Below are 18,507 nucleotides of genomic sequence, written 5' to 3'. Positions count from 1 at the left end.
AAAATATTAACATCAGATAAAATCTGTATGCTTTTTCTCCTATTAATCTGTCCCTTGTCAGTTCAATTCACAGGCCCCAGCCCTAGAGTTCGAGAGGGTAGGGGGGGAGGTCTCGCTCCCCTCCAGCAGGAAGGAGGTTAGCACGTCTGACAGACTTTCCAGGAGGAGGAAGAGGAGGCCAGTGGGCTGGCCTGCGGTAAGGCAGGAGTGTGGGCCAGGACCTGTGCACATGCGTTCACAGGACTTGGAAGAGAGCTGGAATTCTATCCTGTGGGGACATTAATGATAAATGTAGTGTTAAAAAATGAAAATAGAATAGTTCTGTGTACAGAACCATTTGCAACTTGTTTTTCTTAATTATCAAGACATGCACATTGGGTCCATAGCCTTTTTGATGCACAAGTGTCCTTACCCAGGTCGCCTGCCTGTTTCTTCTTCTCTCACTGCCTTTGTAAGAGAGAGGACTAGATTCTCTATTTCTACCATTATAATGTAAATTAGGAAGAAGAAAAACTGCCACTTTCTTGTATATGCATCTGTGGAAGTAGTTTCCTGGTAATGAGTAAAAAACCATTAGTGGGTTTTTTCCTAACAGGAATTTGTTGTTGTTGTTGTTGTTGTTGTTACTAGCCTGTCTCCTGCGCTCTCTGAAGCCCGAGCAGAGGATGAAATTGAACCTGTACACAATAGTTTGTTGTTGTTGTTGTTGTTGTTGTTGTTGTTACTGGCCTGTCCCCTGCGCTCTCTGAAGCCCAAGCAGAGAATGAAATTGAACCTGTACACAATATAAATATCATTAATTAAATTGTAACACCCTACAATTACATTATCTACCTACTCTTATTTTCTTTGGAATCTCATTTAAGATAACATGGTATTTAGTTAGAACAGTTCTCTGATTCCTCTAAGAAATTAATATGTCCCTCTGCCCTCCAGCTGGTAGATCAGTGGGGCGTCTGTGGAGATTGTTTGCTTTGCATCACTGTGCTTTTTGGTCACTTGTCACTAGTTTTTCAGTTGATAATCACTGAATGGCCACATGCCAGTGCTGGGACATGAGTTTGCTTTTAGAGATTCACCATTGAGAATCACAGTATGCAGTCCTGACAAATCAAACGTTATGGGCTTAAGCGAAAAAGACAATGTCTTAAGAGACAAGTACAGTAAAAATGATTTGCATATTTTGGGTGGTACTTGATAGGCTCACCCAAGACAAAACAAGCAAACAAAACAAGCCAGAAACCATTTTATATATGATAGGTAATTTCCCAGGGTTTACACCCGCCTCAGAGAGAAGAAATTCTTTTCAGGCTTGTATGCTGGAAAAGCTTTGCTCGGTTGAGAGCGAGAAAAGACACCTCCTTATTCTCACACACCCAATCTGAGGGGAAAAAACACTCTGTCCCCACCCAACTGGAATTCCCCACTTGATCTACTTTTTTGGTAAAAATTAAGATCTGATATATGACAGCTGGCTCCACCTGTAGTCCAAGTCTAGAACATTCCATGATTGGCCACATACACTGCAAATTCAGACCAGTCTGAGACTTAGAAGATTTGGGACCATTATACTTGGCATTCATTTCCTGAATTATCGTCAGGATAAAAAGAATCAAATTAATACCATTTGGTTATTGCTTTTTGTGGATTTTCTTCAAATGAAACCTAAGTTTCCTGGTCTTCTGTCGCATGTGGAGGGAGGAAGACACATGAAATGTATTTTATGAGGAAAGTCGGAGGCCCAGAAAGAGGACAAGAAAACTGCCATCTGTGATTCAGGATCTAAGAAAACTGTAAGATTCCAATAGAGGTTACCTGGGGTGCAGAGTTTGAATGGATGACTGGGAGTCAGTGTGTGGATTTTCTCCACTGAACGGTCTCTAAAAGCACAGGAGACTCTGTTTAGTTGAAATAACTTAGAAGAAATGCCCAGTAACACTAAGGTCATCAGTAGAAAAATCCAGGGAATTTTCACTGGCCTTGGGAATCTTGAACAATGTAATGGATTTCCTTCAGGAGATTCTTAAAGAAATGGGAAGTTTGGGCTCCTGAAACTCTTGTGTGCAGGGGTGACATGAGAAGCAACTTTGATCCCTTATGTCTTTGGTTCTAGGGCAGTGGGTGCTGGCCATTCAAGTCCCAGCCTCATAGAGAATTAGATGAGGGTCACCTGCACCGACTTCAGGAGCTGGGGCCGGAAAGCAAATGGTAGATAGATGGACGTGGCTCTGCCTCTGAGCCCATTTGGAGGGCTCTCAGCAGCCGTGTAGTTTCCAGGGTTTTCAACTCTCCAGTCCCTCTACTGAAAAAGAATCTTTTTATGAAACGTTTATTTTTATTTTTTATTTTTGGAAATAAACCTATGTTGTTGAGACATATTTCCAAGTCTGTTAAGAAAAGCCTCATCCAGTGATACAGGATTATATACCTGGTTTCTCATCCAGAGTTTGGCCATACCTGGTCCTAGATGTTGGAAACATTTCGGTTATTCTAAGATTTGGGGACCTAATGAAATAGTAGAGTTGAGTGATGTTTTTGCTATTGAAGGGAAATAGTGATAATCTCAATTATCTCACACTATGGGCTCAGGAGTCATTCTGGATTTGTAATATTTCCAGATGGCTCTGTCGTTACCTAGGCTTGAGAATTGGTGTAATTCGAGTGGTTTGTAAACATGTTAACCCGGCTTTGACGGACATCTATTTAGGCAATGACAGACTTTCTTTTCTTGAGCACTATATACCAAGTGAAGCACGTGTGGTCATCTGGTAACGCACTGTTGTGTGAAGGTGTGGAAAGTGTGGCCTTAGACAGGGACAGCCTAGTAAGCAAGCAAGACTTCTGGGACCAGAGCGTCAAATCCTGGCTCCTGGAGGGAGAGGGGCGGTAGATGGGGTAAAAGGGATCAAATATGTGGTGACATTAAAGAATTAAAAATAAATAAATTTAAAAAAAAAAAAAAGAAAAAATTCTGGCTCCTCTACTAACTAGTTCTGACTTTGCATAAGTTAGTTAACTTCTCTGTGACTCAGTTTCACTACCTACAAAATGGGGTCAGGGCTGTGGCCACTAGAATGTGCTTTGCAAACCTCCGACTGTAGGGTGCGTATTTGACCAAGGGCCCTGACCAGTGTGCTCTGACATCTATCACAGGGTTCACTGAGGCCAGGCCTACTGTGGGTGGAGAGGATATTAAGGCAAATCCAGTACCAGGCCACACGGAGCTCCTTTGTTTGCCACTTGGCTTGAGAATCCGTCAATGGCTTTGCCTACCCTGCTCTTGGTGATGCTTCCAGACGACCTTCTCTCTGTCTTCTCGTTTCACTCAACTTACATCACAGTCTGAGGGGCTCCAAGCCTTATCCAGCTCCCCCTCTTTTCCCTCTCACAAGCATTTCCCCTAATATAGGGCTGTCAGATTAACCAACAAATAAATACATAGAAGGGTGTTCAGTTAAATTTGAATTTCAGATAAATGATTTTTTATCATAAGAATATTTTAACTTTTAATAGATTCATATTTTATTTGGCAAAACATCTGGCCTCTGATTCTTGACCTGGTCTAATGCAGGGTGCTCATAACCATACTACCTCATAGGTGGAATTGGATGAGTAAAACGTAATGAGAGCTGGACTTGGACTTAGTAAGTGCTCCATAAACGGTATTTATTACCCAAGTCAGAGGGTGTGTTCAGCACTGGGTGGACCCCTTGGGTCTCCCAGCCTTTCTTTCTGGGTGACAGGAGGGACAGTTTGGCCTCCTGGCTATGTGTCAGGTACAGGACACCTCTCCCACTCAGAGTGTCTGGTGTTGGCACTTGCAGGGCTGGTATAAGCATGAGTGACCCTCTCAGTAGAGTGGCTCTGTCCTCTGTTCTGCTTGTCAAGTGGATGCTGCTGGGTCCCTGGCCACCACAGTTTCTTCTCCAGCAGCAGCCGTTTCCCATCTCCCTTGCTCTTTTTCTCTTAACTTCTATTTCCCTATTGCTTTATGGCCGTCATACAAAGAGCCAGGCCTGGCCATCACCAGACTGGAATTCTCTCTCTCTTCTGGCAAACCTCCAAAAGTTGTGTCTCTAGTTATTCTTTGGGCTTTTTCTTTTCCGTCGTTTGGTTTACTTTGCCTTTTTATCACTGATGCTTGCTTTCTCTTCCTTGGAATTATCAAGCTCTGAGGTAGTCTGGTTGCTCAAGAATTCTGGAGGCTTGAAATCTGGATAATTGAGGTGATCTAAGTGAATTATGTAGGAGTAGAAACTAATGGACAGATCAGGAATTTCATTGTTATCTAGGAGAAGGAGAGAATTTTAAAGCTCAAAACAAAATGGCTTAGATTCTTGGAATAGAATCTAGATGTTTAAATTTTATGTGTTGGGAATGGAATTATATGATAGTCAATAGCAGTAACACATTAATTGATTTACATTTCCCTAAAATCCAGAAAATAGTAATTTCGAAATACTGTGTGGACATCAATTAATTTTTATCAAAGATAAATTTGTAATGACTGTTTCCCCCCTTAATAGCAGCCTTATTTGTGCATTAAATTTGCTCATGCTGATGTAAATTACTGGAGGCAAAACTATCATTACAAATACTGGTTTACAAATGAACTTAAACTTCAGGTCTCATTAAAGTCATAGGTTCATAGCGCTAGGGTTTTAAAGGGCGACTGAACCCAACCAACACTTTGCCTTTAAGCAAAGGTGAGTTGTTCCAACAAGATGAAAATCAAACTATTTCAAAGTTTCTGGAGAAGATTTACATAATCTGAGTCACACTGTAAATTCTTGAGCTTCTGTCATATTTAACAAAAATTGCAAGCTGAGTTATTTAAAGAATGGTTGTATTAATTTTGTCATGTAATAGCTTGTTTGCAATATGTTTGATGGCTCATGATATGTGATTTAACATATATTGTACAATAATTTTAATTTGGGGAGTTTTTTGGAATTAGTCTTTCTTTTTCCCCCCCTACTAGTTAAGAGATTTTTAAAAGCATTACACTCTGGATTTAGAACAAACTCATGAGGCACGGAGTGGTAGGAAGAGGCTGGGCATTTCAATCGGAACACTTAGATTCAAATGCTTTTCTTTGCAATTTAGTCCCTTGGGCAAGTCACTTAGCTTCTTGATATTTAGCTTCCTCACCTGTAAAATGTTAATACTAATATGTGCTTGACTTTTTTAAATCAGTTTTTTCTGCGGCTTGAATGCAGATTGTATTAAAAAGGGTTTTTGTAACAAGTTCCTGTCACTGTTTATATGAGGAAGACAATATTAATATAATTTGTCACTCACAAGAAAAAGGCACGGGTTTGTTATTAATTCCATTCAGTTATGGGACATTCATCTCTAATATAGGTTATCCTTAACCAAGTTAAAAAAATACATAAACGGAAAGTATGCATACAACATTCTTTGCTGATGAGGCTCAGGCTCTCCTGCCACGATGCCATCAACAGCAGCAGTACTGAGTACTTCGTGACACTGTTACTGCCTCACTGGGCTCATTATTTCACTGAATGCTCCCAACAAACTTGCAGAATCGTGGGTCATTATCCCCATTGCAGGTAATGTAACTAAGAGTTCGACAGATAGGGACCTTGGCAAACCTCACCATTAGTAAGTCCCAGAAGAAAAATTTGAATCTAGATATTTGGGTTCCAGAACCCACGCTCTCAACACTTTATAACATTGCCTTTGAGCTCATAAATTACTGGTTTAGGAATACTGGGTTTAGGTACATCTCTTCTCCCAGAATTTCTGAGAATATCCACGTCCTTTACTTCAGCTGAGTCTGACCTAAAAAAAAATGTAAAGTTCTTGTTGTTGTTGTTCTAATGGTGAATGGCACAAATTTCTATGGACTTTACTTGATATTGTAGGAGAGGAGAAACTTTTCCTCTACTCTCTTAGCTTCAGTAACTGGGGCTGTGAATTAAATTGACAGAAGGCAGATTAATAAGAGAAAAAGTAATACAGATTATGTTGATGTTAATAACTTTACATATATGAGGGACTTCACAGGAAAGAAGTGAAAACCCCAAAGAAGCTGTGATATTTGGAGGCTTATATACCCAACTTAGTAGGAGAAAGGCAGGGGAAGAAAAGGCACTTAAAGGAACACGAATGACTTTGGGGAAAGAGAAGTGGTCCTTAGGAGACTAGATGGAGATGTGCTAGTCTTGTGACAGTGTCTGTTTGGGTCTGAGTAGATTAGAGTTCTTCTCAGGGAGAAGATTAGTGACAATTTAGTTGTTTTGTTTGTTTGTTTTTTGATATTCTACTTTTAGGTAGATAAGGGATTTCAGGGATTCAAATGCCTTTAGCTCAAAATAATTCTTATGCCAAATGGCATATTTTGGGATGTCATATTGTGATCCTTTTGGTATGTCTGATTACCGAGTACTAAGTTCTCAAAGTACCTAATAAATGTGATATTTAGAGTTACGTGGTATACCAGGAAATCTATGAAGACAATTCCCTTTAAAGCTGATAAGCAGATCCCTTACAGGGAGGGTTTCACTTTTGCGGACGCGAAGCATGGAGAAGTTCCCTTGGAGACAGAAGGTAGGCTTCCAGACTGGGGAGATTGAGTGGCCGGAGTGGTTGCTGCCTGTGGTGCTAGCTCTGGGAAGGTCACATGGTGTGAGCATGGACCTTGGCAAAGGCTCTGAGAGCTGGGGGGTGAGGAGGAGGGAGAGCAGAAGGCTGGACAGTGCATGGTGAATGCTCTCCCTGGGACACTTCACACTGCCAGTAAATTTACACATTCAGGAACTTGTGCTAGATCTTTTGAGGAAACTGATGAAGACAGTGGTATCCGGGTCACCAGCACCCGCAGACACAGAAGCGGCAACACAGGCACCACGAGGAAGTAAAAAATGGGGGCAGTAAGTCTGTCAAACAGAAAAATGCATTCTTTTTGATTAAAAACTAAAGATTAAAAAACCATAGACGTAATGGTTAATTTTATGTCAACTCGATTGGGCTTAAAGATGCCCAGATGCCTGGTAAAACATTTCTGGGTGTTTCTAAGGGTTTCTTAGGAAGAGATTAGTATTTGAATCAGTAGACTGAGTAAAATCATCCTCCCCAGTCTGGGTGGGCATCCAGTCCTTTGGGGCTAACAGAGCAATAAGGTGGAGGAAGGGCGAATTTGCTCCCTCTTTTTGAGCTCTGACACCCATCTTGTCCTGTTGTTGGACATCAGAGCTCTTGGTGATCAGGTCTTTGGACTCGACTGAATTATACCACCGGCTTTTTCGGTTCTCCAGCTTGCAGATGGCATAACACGGGAGTTCTCAGCCTCCACAATCTCGTGAGCCAACTCCCATTATAAATCTCCTCTTATATACCTATATAACCTATTGGTTCTATTTCTCTGGAAAACTCTAATTCTTAATCCCAAAAGGAACAATATCATCCAGATTACATTATCTGATCGTAATTGTCAAAATGTTAAAAATCATTAACATAAGAATAGCTTAAACATTTTATACATTGGAAACCAAGTAACATCACTAAAGAAATCTTAGATTTAAAAATAACTCATAAATTTAAAAAGAACCTCAAATTAAGAAATATTTGGAACTGAATGACAGGAGAGGTGAGGCAGTGGCAGATATGGACTCTCATGGACTGAAGTCAGGTTCACCTAAATCTCTGAGGTGCAAGAAAGCCAAAACTGTCATGAGTGTCGCTTGGGACACTAGAATCAACCTATTGCTAGAGAATTCTGAGGCCTTGCTTTCCGTATTTTACTACCAATAATGTTGCAAAATCTCTACTGAGCAAGGGCACAGCTAGATGCTTGGAATACCCACACTTTTCTTGAAGGATATGTTGTTAGTGAATTATCACGGGTGGCCATAAGTCCTGGATCTCCTCAGACAGTTCTGGTGATGCTGTCCTTGTGAAGTTATTAATAGCACCACTGTTTACTCTCAGAAGCGTCATGTATGGATAATAAATAATGCCATTACCCTAATGGTCAGTCATTACTTCAGTTGGCCATGTTCTGGAGGTGCTGATATTTTTGTATTGAATAATGTATTTGTAAAATGATTATCATGGTTTCATTTTGTTCTTGCGTAATAATTGCTCCATTATTACCATTTTGATTGATTTGTTCCTCTCCTTTAATTCTTTGTTATCAAGGTTTCTATTTTTTTCTTTTTTTTGGAATGGTGGGCAAGATGTGAGGTACTTTGTTCCCCCAAATGTAGTACATTCAAAAAAGTTTGAGGCATATTTCTCTGAGTTCCCCTTTGCACTGGGAGTCTGACTTCCTGTTTTAGTGCATTCTCACTTCTGAGCCAGAAGAGAACACACCTTAGGATTAAGTTTCACCAAGAAATTTATTTTCTTTGATGTGGATGCAGTCATTTAAATTTCACCATAGGTGCTGATGAACAGTGAGGAATACAAAGTAGAACAAACTGAGCTGATGTATCATCTGGGGTATGAGAAGCTACCCATTCTGGGAGCCACCGACGTGGTGATTTCAGCAACCTCTGCCTCTGGTTTGGGAACACAAAACAAACAATTCCTTATCTCTGGGGATGCTCTCAGTTTACGATCTGCTTTAGACATGCACCTCCTAGTTTACATCAATGGAAATTTCTGGTTTGAAATGTGCTCTGGCGTCTGTCATTGAACATATTTTTTCATGCTCTTTATTGATGATGGTTTAGACCTATTCTTGCCATTAATAAATCTAGAATAGGCATAACCAGTGTATTGTGCAACCATGAAGACCAGTCCCAGGTCACTTCCTCAGGGCTAAAAAGAAATCTGGGATGACCTAAAGCAGGGGTCCCCAAACTTTTTGGCACCAGGGACCAGCGCTCCTCTGAGAATCTAATGCCTGATGATCTGAGGCGGAGCTGAGGCAGTGATGCTAGTGCTGGGGAGCAGCTGCAAATACAGATGAAGCTTAGCTCGCTTGCCCGCCCACCGCTCACCTCCTACTGTGTGGCCCGCTTCCTAACAGGCCACAGACGGGTACCTGTCTGCAGCCCAGGGGTTGGGGACCCCTGGCCTAAAGAATTCAGGACCTGACTTGAGCTGAATGCAACGCTGGCTTCTTCCTTCTGATTCTCATAGCACATGGACTCAGACTTTGCTCACAATGAGAGTTCCTTCACAATCCTAAAGAACTTCGTGGTTTACCACCAGAGCCTATTTGGATTTAAGCATTTCATTCTGTTATGAGAGGTACTAGATTCTCAAACCCATCACCAGAGATATTAATTCAGGAGATCCGATGAGGGTCTCAGAATCTGTTTCAACAAACATCTATCTCCCTAGGCTTCTGTGGCAGGCGTTCCTTGGGCCACACTGTTTTGGTGGGAGGGCCAATGCCTTTCATTCCACCGGGATATAATCCCTGGGGAAGCACAGAGTTGTTGACCGGAAGGGCCCAGTCGGGGAATTCCCCCTCAGACTTGGTCCATGGTCTCAGAATCATCAGATTCAGCAAGAGGGGCCGATGGTAGCAATTTTGTTGCAGTAGGCCTGTGTTTTCTCCAGGGCTAGGGTAACTAGCAGAGCAGTGTGCTTGTGACAACTTGAAAGGTGAGTAAAACTTAAATACGTAGGAAAATGAGCAGCTAAAGCTTCAAGTGTTTCAATCTTGAGCAGTGCCTGTGTCCCAGCTGATTGAATTAGGGTCTCATCAGGGAACCATAGTGTCTACTTACACTGTTTGGTGCTGTATTCATTACTGGTGCCCAGCACCAAAAAAATAAACAGTATTATGAAATATGAAATAAGGAAGCGTTTATGGGATCCTACATATTTAATGAAAACCAAATTCCTGGGTGGAAGAACTAAGTTCCATGCTTGTTCATTTCCTCACAACAGGGTCTGGGTAGCACAGGTGCGTATGAATAAAACATCCACGTGCTGAGCTCCCAGGTTTGAAAGGAAGCAGAATCATCTAAAGCAGGTCCCCTTTCTTCAGTCCTGGCTGCTTAAACTCCAGAAAATAATTGAACCTGTCTCAAGTGCTGTTTGTGAAGTTGGAAGCAGGGGATGGGAGTGACATATTTTGTCCTTTATAAACATGGGTTGATCTATTATTTACTCAAATGTCAGGAAGTGTTCATATGTAAAAACCCTGACAGTACCAGAACAAGACTATAAAAACATTGATTTAGAAGTAGACACACCTCCTATTTTTCCTGGAACACCATGTTCCTGGTTCTATGCATCTATCTCAGTAGCAGGTGTGGTCATGTAGGAATATTTACTTGGAGCAGAATCAAATAGAAAGCTGGTCACCTTTCACACAAATCTATTCAAGCCATTATGGTTATTCATCACAGAGGACAAGCAGCTTTCTTAGTGCTACCATCATTTTGTAGTTTTATAGCTTCAAGGGCTTTACAGGTGTCCTCATTTCATATTCATTACCACTTCTCCAGACAACATTCAGCAAACTTTTAACCTTCATTTAGGATCCATGTAAAAATGGAAGAATCCAGTTTTGATCGGACTTGGTCATGTTCTTTTCTTCCCTGGCTAAATCAGGGGAGGGTGTATTTCCAAGATCCTTCTACTGGAGACTGTAACTTAATGTCAAATATGGATTCCCACCCAATTTAATACTTTGCGCCTCCAAAGGAGAAATGAATCAATAGCTCAGGAAGGTTTACAGTTGTTCCAGATAATCACCAAATTCATCTCACCTTCGGAGACCTATTTTTGTATCATTTGTTCTTTGAAATTAATCATTATTCTCGACATTGAAAATATAAGGGTAAAGATCAGGAGCCTTGATTGAGTTGGCTCAAGCCCCTCGAAGAGTCCATATATAATGTTATTTTCTTATAAAAATATATTCGAAAATCTATTTGGGCAGTAGGATCGGTACCATCACAAGCCTGCAAGACAGGCCTGCCTTAAGCTGAATTTCATGTTGCAGCGTTAGAAAAAATAGTGTTGGAGGAAAACATCAATATCATACACTACTCACTGGTCATACAGAAGATGTAAAATACTATTGAAAATCTCTCTTATGGTTTCCCAAGAGTTAAAAAACAGACAGCAAAAGGATGTGTATGTGGGAGCCAAAGCTTATTCACTTCTTTTACCAAGATTGTCAGTAGGATTCTTTCTGCTCAGAGGGAGGCATTTGACCCGGATGGAGACTAATTTACCGAGATTTAGCCCACTGGTGAGTGTTGGCTAGGGAGACGCAGGTAGAAATAACCTTGTGTTTTATTGTAAGTTAATCCCTCTTTCTCCTTGTTATTTAATTTTCTTTACTCCAGGGCAACTTCAGGATTTACACAGCATTTTATTCAGTTCAGCAGCCACTCAGCTTTGATTGTGCAATCAGTACTCTGCTTTCAATTTTCTTCTGTCAGTAAACTACCTTTCTGGAACAACTGCCTGGCAGACAAATTGGGTCACAATATGCTTGTCTATAAAGCCGACAGCACATCACATCCTCCATGCAATGTTACACAGATCAGCCGCATCAGAGCTCCAGCATTATCATGTGACTGTTGTTCTTATTTCTTAGCAAGAAATGGCTTTATTTCCCGAGGGTGACTTTACCTCTTGAATAGAAATTTGCTGCAGTTTTAAAAAAATGAAGGAAAGTGCAGTGGAGGAAATGCAGATTGCTCATTCACACTGTTGTCTCCTGAAATAGTTGGCAGAACGATTTAATGCCAAGCAATCTAGAAATCTTTTTCACACCCCTCCTCCCCGCCCCTGACAGCTGACTGGCTCTCTCAGTGAGCATTCACTAAATAAATAGCATTTTAACAAGTCCAGTGCTGATGGGGAAACAGACTAGAACCTGTGAGTATCTCTTTATTGATTTTTTGGAAGTGCAGCTGTAAAGACTAGTCTTTGCTCTGCATCCAATCTAAAATAACCCATTAAAATTTTAATCTTTAAATAGAGACTGTCGATTATCATGATGATTTGTTCTGGGTTCAACCACACAGACTTCCCTCACCAAAGCTGACCCAGCCGAGTGCCTAACCTGGCAGCAGCAGAGATAGTCACTGAGCCTTTGATAGATCATCACTCCCCTGTGGACCAGCTAGCCACTTGGTGGCAAGACTATTATACTGGACCTCTTCCAGCTTGGAGGAGAAAGATTTGTTTTCTTTGGCATAGATACGTTCTTGATATTAATCTGTCTTCCTTGCCCATAATGTTTCCACCTTATTCACTATCATGGTGACTTCACACTCCACACCATCTTGTTTCTAATCAAGAAGCTCATGTGACAGCAAAAAAATGTCAGCAGAGGGCTAGTGCCCATGGAATCCGCTGGTTTTTACCACAGACTCCTTCACTGAGAAGCTGCTGCTTTAATAGGACAGAGGCATGGCTTATTGAAGACCCTGTTAGGCTGCCAGTTAGAGACACCTGAAAGCATGGGATTCTGTCTTACAGGATGCAGTAGATGCTATGAAGCAGAAACCAGTATATGCGTGTGTGCCTCTCCTATAGCCGTGGGTTGGAATCCGCTGGTTTTTACCACAGACTCCTTCACTGAGAAGCTGCTGCTTTAATAGGACAGAGGCATGGCTTATTGAAGACCCTGTTAGGCTGCCAGTTAGAGACACCTGAAAGCATGGGATTCTGTCTTACAGGATGCAGTAGATGCTATGAAGCAGAAACCAGTATATGCGTGTGTGCCTCCCCTATAGCCCAAGGGTCAATGTAGGAAGTAGGACTGGCTCCTTTTACTATTATAACTAACAATCCAGTTGCAGAATTCTTGCTTCCCATCCCTGCAGTTTTGACCTGTGCTGGTTCAGAGGTTTTGGTTCCTAACAAGACGTATGTTTCCATTGAATTGAAAGCTAAGACTACCCAATATTCATTTTGTTCTACTAATGCCATTGAACCAATAGGCAACCGAAACCTGCAGCAGCAGCAGCAGCAAGAACAATACCCCTCCCACCGCCCCTCAAGAAAAGGAAAGAGGGAAAAGAAGAAAAAGGCTCTGAGAATTCAGACCCTTCAAGAATATTTGGGTCACCTCTCCAGGTGAAGAATCATGACCGGTTCATTTTTTTTTTTCTGAGGGCAAAGGAAGGAAAATGGGTAGTGGAAGAAGGTTATAAATATATCTCTGTGATTAATGGTTGAAATGAAGACTAGAGCAGCTATGCACATTTGCTTTGTGCACATGCATATATGTGTACGTTTTAGTGTGGTACAGACATTATAAATGTGTGGATAGTAACAGTTTGCTTTCCTCTTCCTTCAATATTTTATACAAGTTTTGTTGGAGGCTAACTTTGCAATTTACTCATTAAGGAACAGAATATTCAGATGGCACTGTGACCAAGTTTGAGAAATAATTAAAAATAATCTTATTTTTTAAATTATATTTTAAATTCATTTTTTAATTTAAAGGGAGCTTTGAAATCATTTTCCCCATTCTTGGTCTAGTTCCATGCAGAGATGGTCCCTGGAGTTACAAGACCAGGAGATAAGAGCAGGCACGAGGGAGAGGAGAAAGGGGTGTTGGGCAGGGCCAGAGCTAGAGTCCTGGGGAAGGGTCCCCTCCCTCCCAGGGTGGGGGCCGGGAGAAGGGCAGGAGCCGGATTGCGTCTGCCCACTTCAAGTGCTCAGCTGCCTCCTTCTTCACACCTCCCTGAAGGCAGGAGACGCGTCACTGGGACCCCCTGAAGCAGGGTGTGTGGTAGTCCCCCTGGCCCTGCAGAGCCACAGGGTAGGCACCTGCCTCCTCCTCCTTCAGGGCCTGGGCGATGAGCTCTTTGGCGCAGCTCAGAGAGGCAGGGCAAAGCCCTCCATCCTCTTGACCTCTACCTCCTCCTGCCCTCTCAGCTCCCAAGGTTTCTGGTCCAGCCTTTAGGACTCTGCCTGCATCACGGCCCGCTCACCTATGTGGGTGGGACTGGGCCTGCACCTTCTTCCCTGGAGAAGGGATGAAGAGGGTAAGCTCAGCCTCAGAGAGGGGTCTTAGGCAGGACCCCTCCTGGTGCTCCCACAGTTTCAGAGGAGATCCAGGGCCGCCCGGCAGGGCTGGATGGCGAGGTCCGTGGCACCTCCAGCTCCTGAAGGCCTCTCCTTTCCACAGGGAGAGGCGGGTAAACCAGAGCTCATCAGGAGGTGGCCAGGGCTCATCTGGGGATGGTGTGGGGATTAGAGGGGTGGCAGGATGTGCAAGTCCCTGGGCACCTTGGAGGGCCGTGTCACCACCCCACCCCTGGAAGAACTCCTTGAGTTGGGGGGCTGTTGTTGAGCACGAGGATATGCGCAGTGAAGCAAAACAAGTCCTCAGCCCCCTTTCACTTCTCTTTGATCATTAAGGCCAAACACTTGCCAAGCACCTGGGCGCAGGGGATGCTGGGAACTCCTGAAGGAGGTTGCGGTGGGTGCGGGCCAGGTCTCCACGTAGCTTGCAGAGGTCGCGCGGTACACATCTATAGATCCAATGAATTTTGAGACTCTGCATCTCATCATTTTCAGGTAAGGGTGAGAATATCTTCATTTGTATGAAGTATAGCTGCGTCTCGTTAGAAACATACAGTTGTATTTCTTGCGTGAGAGTTCAAATATGTATAGAAGGGTGTGTCTGGCAGCTGAGTAACCAACAGAGTGACTGGTAGCCAGTGATTAAGCTATTATCTTTTAGCTCAAAGCCCTTCCTCCTAGACTCCGCTTTGTGGTGCCAGTGTTGAGATTCTTCAAAACATATTTCTGTTTTGTCAGTGTCTCGCTGTTAGATTCTGCTAATAGTGGGCGTGAGCAAGAGCCTGTGAGACTGGAAGGGAAGAAGGGATTGATTGCTCCTTCCTGTTTGTTCTCCGAGAACTTCTTGACTTTTTCCTGTTCTGAGTGTCACCCTATTGTCGCTTCACCCTGGCAATGGCAGTTTATTCAGCAGCAGCTGAATCCAGTTTGTAGTTTCCCCAGCATTTGCAGAACCAGCCTCATTATGCCCACTCTGAGACATTAGCCCTACCTGGGGTGCCCCTAGCCCACAGCTCTGTGTTTCAGCTCCATCGAACTCCTCCTGAGCTCCAAGCTTTAATACTTTCAACCACTTCTCTCTTGTTCCCCAAACCTAGGTTTGCTACCCCTCCATGCTCTCTTAGTGTTGCCTTTCCTTTTTCTGTCACCAAGTTAACAACTTTTTCCACCTGGTTAGAGTCAAATTTTCCTCGATGTGGGACTTCCTGTGTCAGAAGTTCAGAAATAGCTGTGGAAAAACCAATGAATCACCGAAGTAGTAATTCGTAAGAGTTTATTGCACATACACCACAAAGACAGTTCCCAACCCTGGAGCATTCAGACCAAACATGGAATGAATCTCAGGGGTTTATTGTTATAAAGCCCCTTAAATAATGAAAGGCAGTGACTGTTTACTCCTCACGGTGATTGGTTATAATATTAGAATCTTTTTTTTTTTTTAATGATACAGAATTGGTCAGTGGTTACCTTGTATCAACCTTGGGGAACAGTTAGGTTTTGCTTATGGTTTCCAGAGGCATAAACAAGAAATGACCCAGGTCAAGTTAATCTTATAAAACAAACTAACTTAAGCTTTCCTCCTTTGACTAAAGTAGTTTTGTCTGCTCAGGGAATTTTCAAGGCTGGTCTTCATTTGTTTTTGATTTTTACACCTGATACGGCCAAAAAATCCAAACAATATATGGTTTTCACGACACTGGAAATCAGGTAATGAAAAGTAGTTACACCTGAGAGAAGGGAAACAATGGGGATGAGTCCTAGGATTGCCCTTGGCCGACTAGAGAGTTTTGAGGCTGCGGTGCCTAGAGGGGAACCCGGGCAGAAAGGAGCTGCAGAAACGGAGCTGGGAGTAAGCCCAGGTGGCTAGAGTTTGCAGAGTAGAGCACTAGAATGGAGAGAATGAAAAGACAAGCCACAATCTGGGAGAAAATGTTTGCAAGTCACATATCTGGTAAAGGACTTGTAAGAATGTATAATGAACCCTCAAAGCTCAATAATAAGAAAATAGTCTAATAAAAATGGGCTAAGGCCTTGAACAGACCCTTCACCAAGGAAGATATATAGGTGATGTCTAGTAGGATGTAAAAAGATGCTCGACATCAATAGTCAATTCAGAAACGTAAATTAGAACCACAGCTAGATACCACAACACAGCTCTTAGAAACCCCCCTGAAAATTTGAAAGACTGATCATATCAAGTGTTGATGAGGATGTGCAGAGTGTCAGCACCGAGCTGATAGAGAAGGGAAGGTTTTGGTGGTGAGACGCCCAGTTGGAAGAATGAACGAGGGGCCAACATGAGAATGAAACGCCAGGCGGCAACTTTATTGTGGGGAGCGTGCTTCTACTCTTCTTCTCCCTTTCTTGTGCTCCCCTTCTGCTCCCCAGGGAATCGCATGGGCTCCACACACATCAGAGCACAATAGTGATATTCAGCCACACGAGCGTGACACAATAAGCTGCAGTATGTTTACATATATTAGGCACAGGCGCCCTACTACACTAATGTAACATTTTCTAAATCCAGGGTCCTATGCCTAGCCAGACCTGTCACCCACACAGAGGAACTGTCACTCTCCTACACTGCTGGTGGGAATGTTAAATAGTACAGTTTGGAAAAGCAGTTTGGTAGTTTCTCAAACACATACACATCTGCCATGTGACCCAGCCAGTCCACTTCTAGGTGTTTACACAAGAGAAATGAAAGTATATGTCCATACGGAGACTTGCACAGGAAGTTCATAGCAGCTTTATTTGTAATAAACAAAAACTAAGAACAACCCAAATGTCCATCCACAGGCTGATAAATAAACAGTTTGCGGTATATATGTACACTGGAATACTATTCGACAATAAAAAGGAATGGATTATTGAAACATGCAAAAAGTAGCTAAATCTTAATTATTCTGGATGAAAGAATCCAGACAAAAAAGAGTACATATTGTATGGTTCTATTTATATAAAATTCTAGAAATTGAAAACTAATATATAGAAACAGAAAGCAGATCTGTGGTTGCTTGGGAATGAGGGGCGTGGTGAGGGGGCATAAGACAGGAATCGCAAAGGGATTACTTTTGGAAGTGGTGGATGTGTTTATTGATTGTGATGATTTCACAAGTATATACCTATGTCAAATTTAAATTGTGCACTTTAAGCATGTTTCCTATATATAAATTAGACATCAATAAGGGTGTTAAATATTAGAAATAGATTAGAATGTTGTTAGGATGATGCTGGTTAGACAAAACTGCACAAAGACTCCTTTCGGCAGCTAACTGTTTCTCTCCTGTTCTACTGCCTTGGACTGCACTCTCACTAGAGAAGCTGCACCCTGGGGCAAGCAGTCCCCAACTTGGTCCTGGGCAAGGTTTTTTGTTACTCTCTACTGTGACCCATATATTCACAGGGAAGAAGGAACAGCATTAGTAGTCATAATCTTTAAATGGAAAAAGAGTTCAGAGATAACGAGATCACTGCCTGCCCAGGGCCCAAGAATGAGGGAGGGCAAGAGCCTATACTGCTAGGGCCCAGAGATTACTGGCTATTCTATCACCCCAGTATCATATGGGGAGGGAGAATGAAAAAATATATGGCCGAAATTATTTATGCACATATAGCCTAGGGACAGTCAGAAACAGAACAAGCAGCAATGTGAAAATGCACACTTGTGGCTTTCTGGAGACAGGAAGAGGCATGCTAACCTGCCCCCGAGCTGGTGCAATGCTGGCAGGACAGAGGGTTGCATGCTTCCTTCTGACTCCCTCACTTCTGTGTATCAAAAGGTTTTTTATGATCAAGATCAATTTGAGAAACAACAGTGAAACTTAAACTTTCTGGAGGAATTTTTTAAAGACCTAAGGGAAATAGGCTACATGGTTCACCAGACCCATTGAGATAGTGGTTTTGTCTATGGGAAACAAGGGCCATCTTCTCTTGCCAGTTTTTATTGCCATGTACTGGGAGATGCTGCGTGTATGGGTACGTGTGAAGAGAAACTATATAAAGTGGTTAGAAACATAAAGAGAAGAAACTACAAGGAATAAAGTGACAACAGGACTCTCTCTCTTTTAAATCAGAAAAAGTCTTAGCATTTAAAAAATTTTATTTGTCAAAAAATAGCAATATTAAAAAACCATTTTATAAATCACAATTTCATCACCTTAACAAGTATTTTAATTACTTTGTAGTCTCTTCTAGGAATTTGTCCAAGTGGCTGAATATTTTTACCTAGAAATCGTCATATAATTTTGCACTCAGATTTTTTTCACTGAACATTATAGTATCGAATATATCTTTGCTCCTTTTAAAAATGTTCTTTGAGGAAATACATTTCCATAGAAGAGAGACTTAGGCATACAACAGCCACTTAGAATATTAAAAGCAGACACTGAAAAGAATTTCACCTTAGCCAAGTGTAGCTAAAAACAAATTCTTTTTAAAAGGGAGATATAATTGACATATTAATTTCAATGGTACAACATAATGATTTGATATTTGTATATATTGCAAAATGATCACCACAGA

The 18,507-nt window shown here is 42.0% G+C and overlaps 1 pseudogene; it reads right to left on the bottom strand.

Moving 5' to 3' along the window:
- Window positions 1–13,657: 13,657 nt before the first annotated feature.
- LOC102880341 lies at window positions 13,658–14,500 on the bottom strand (annotated as a pseudogene).
- Window positions 14,501–18,507: the final 4,007 nt, after the last annotated feature.

This window comes from Pteropus alecto, unplaced genomic scaffold, assembly GCF_000325575.1.
Source record: "Pteropus alecto unplaced genomic scaffold, ASM32557v1 scaffold20, whole genome shotgun sequence".
In the NCBI taxonomy this organism is placed as follows: Eukaryota; Metazoa; Chordata; class Mammalia; order Chiroptera; family Pteropodidae; genus Pteropus; species Pteropus alecto.
Note: the sequence above shows the minus strand (reverse complement) of the source record. Positions and strands in the feature narration are given on the sequence as shown.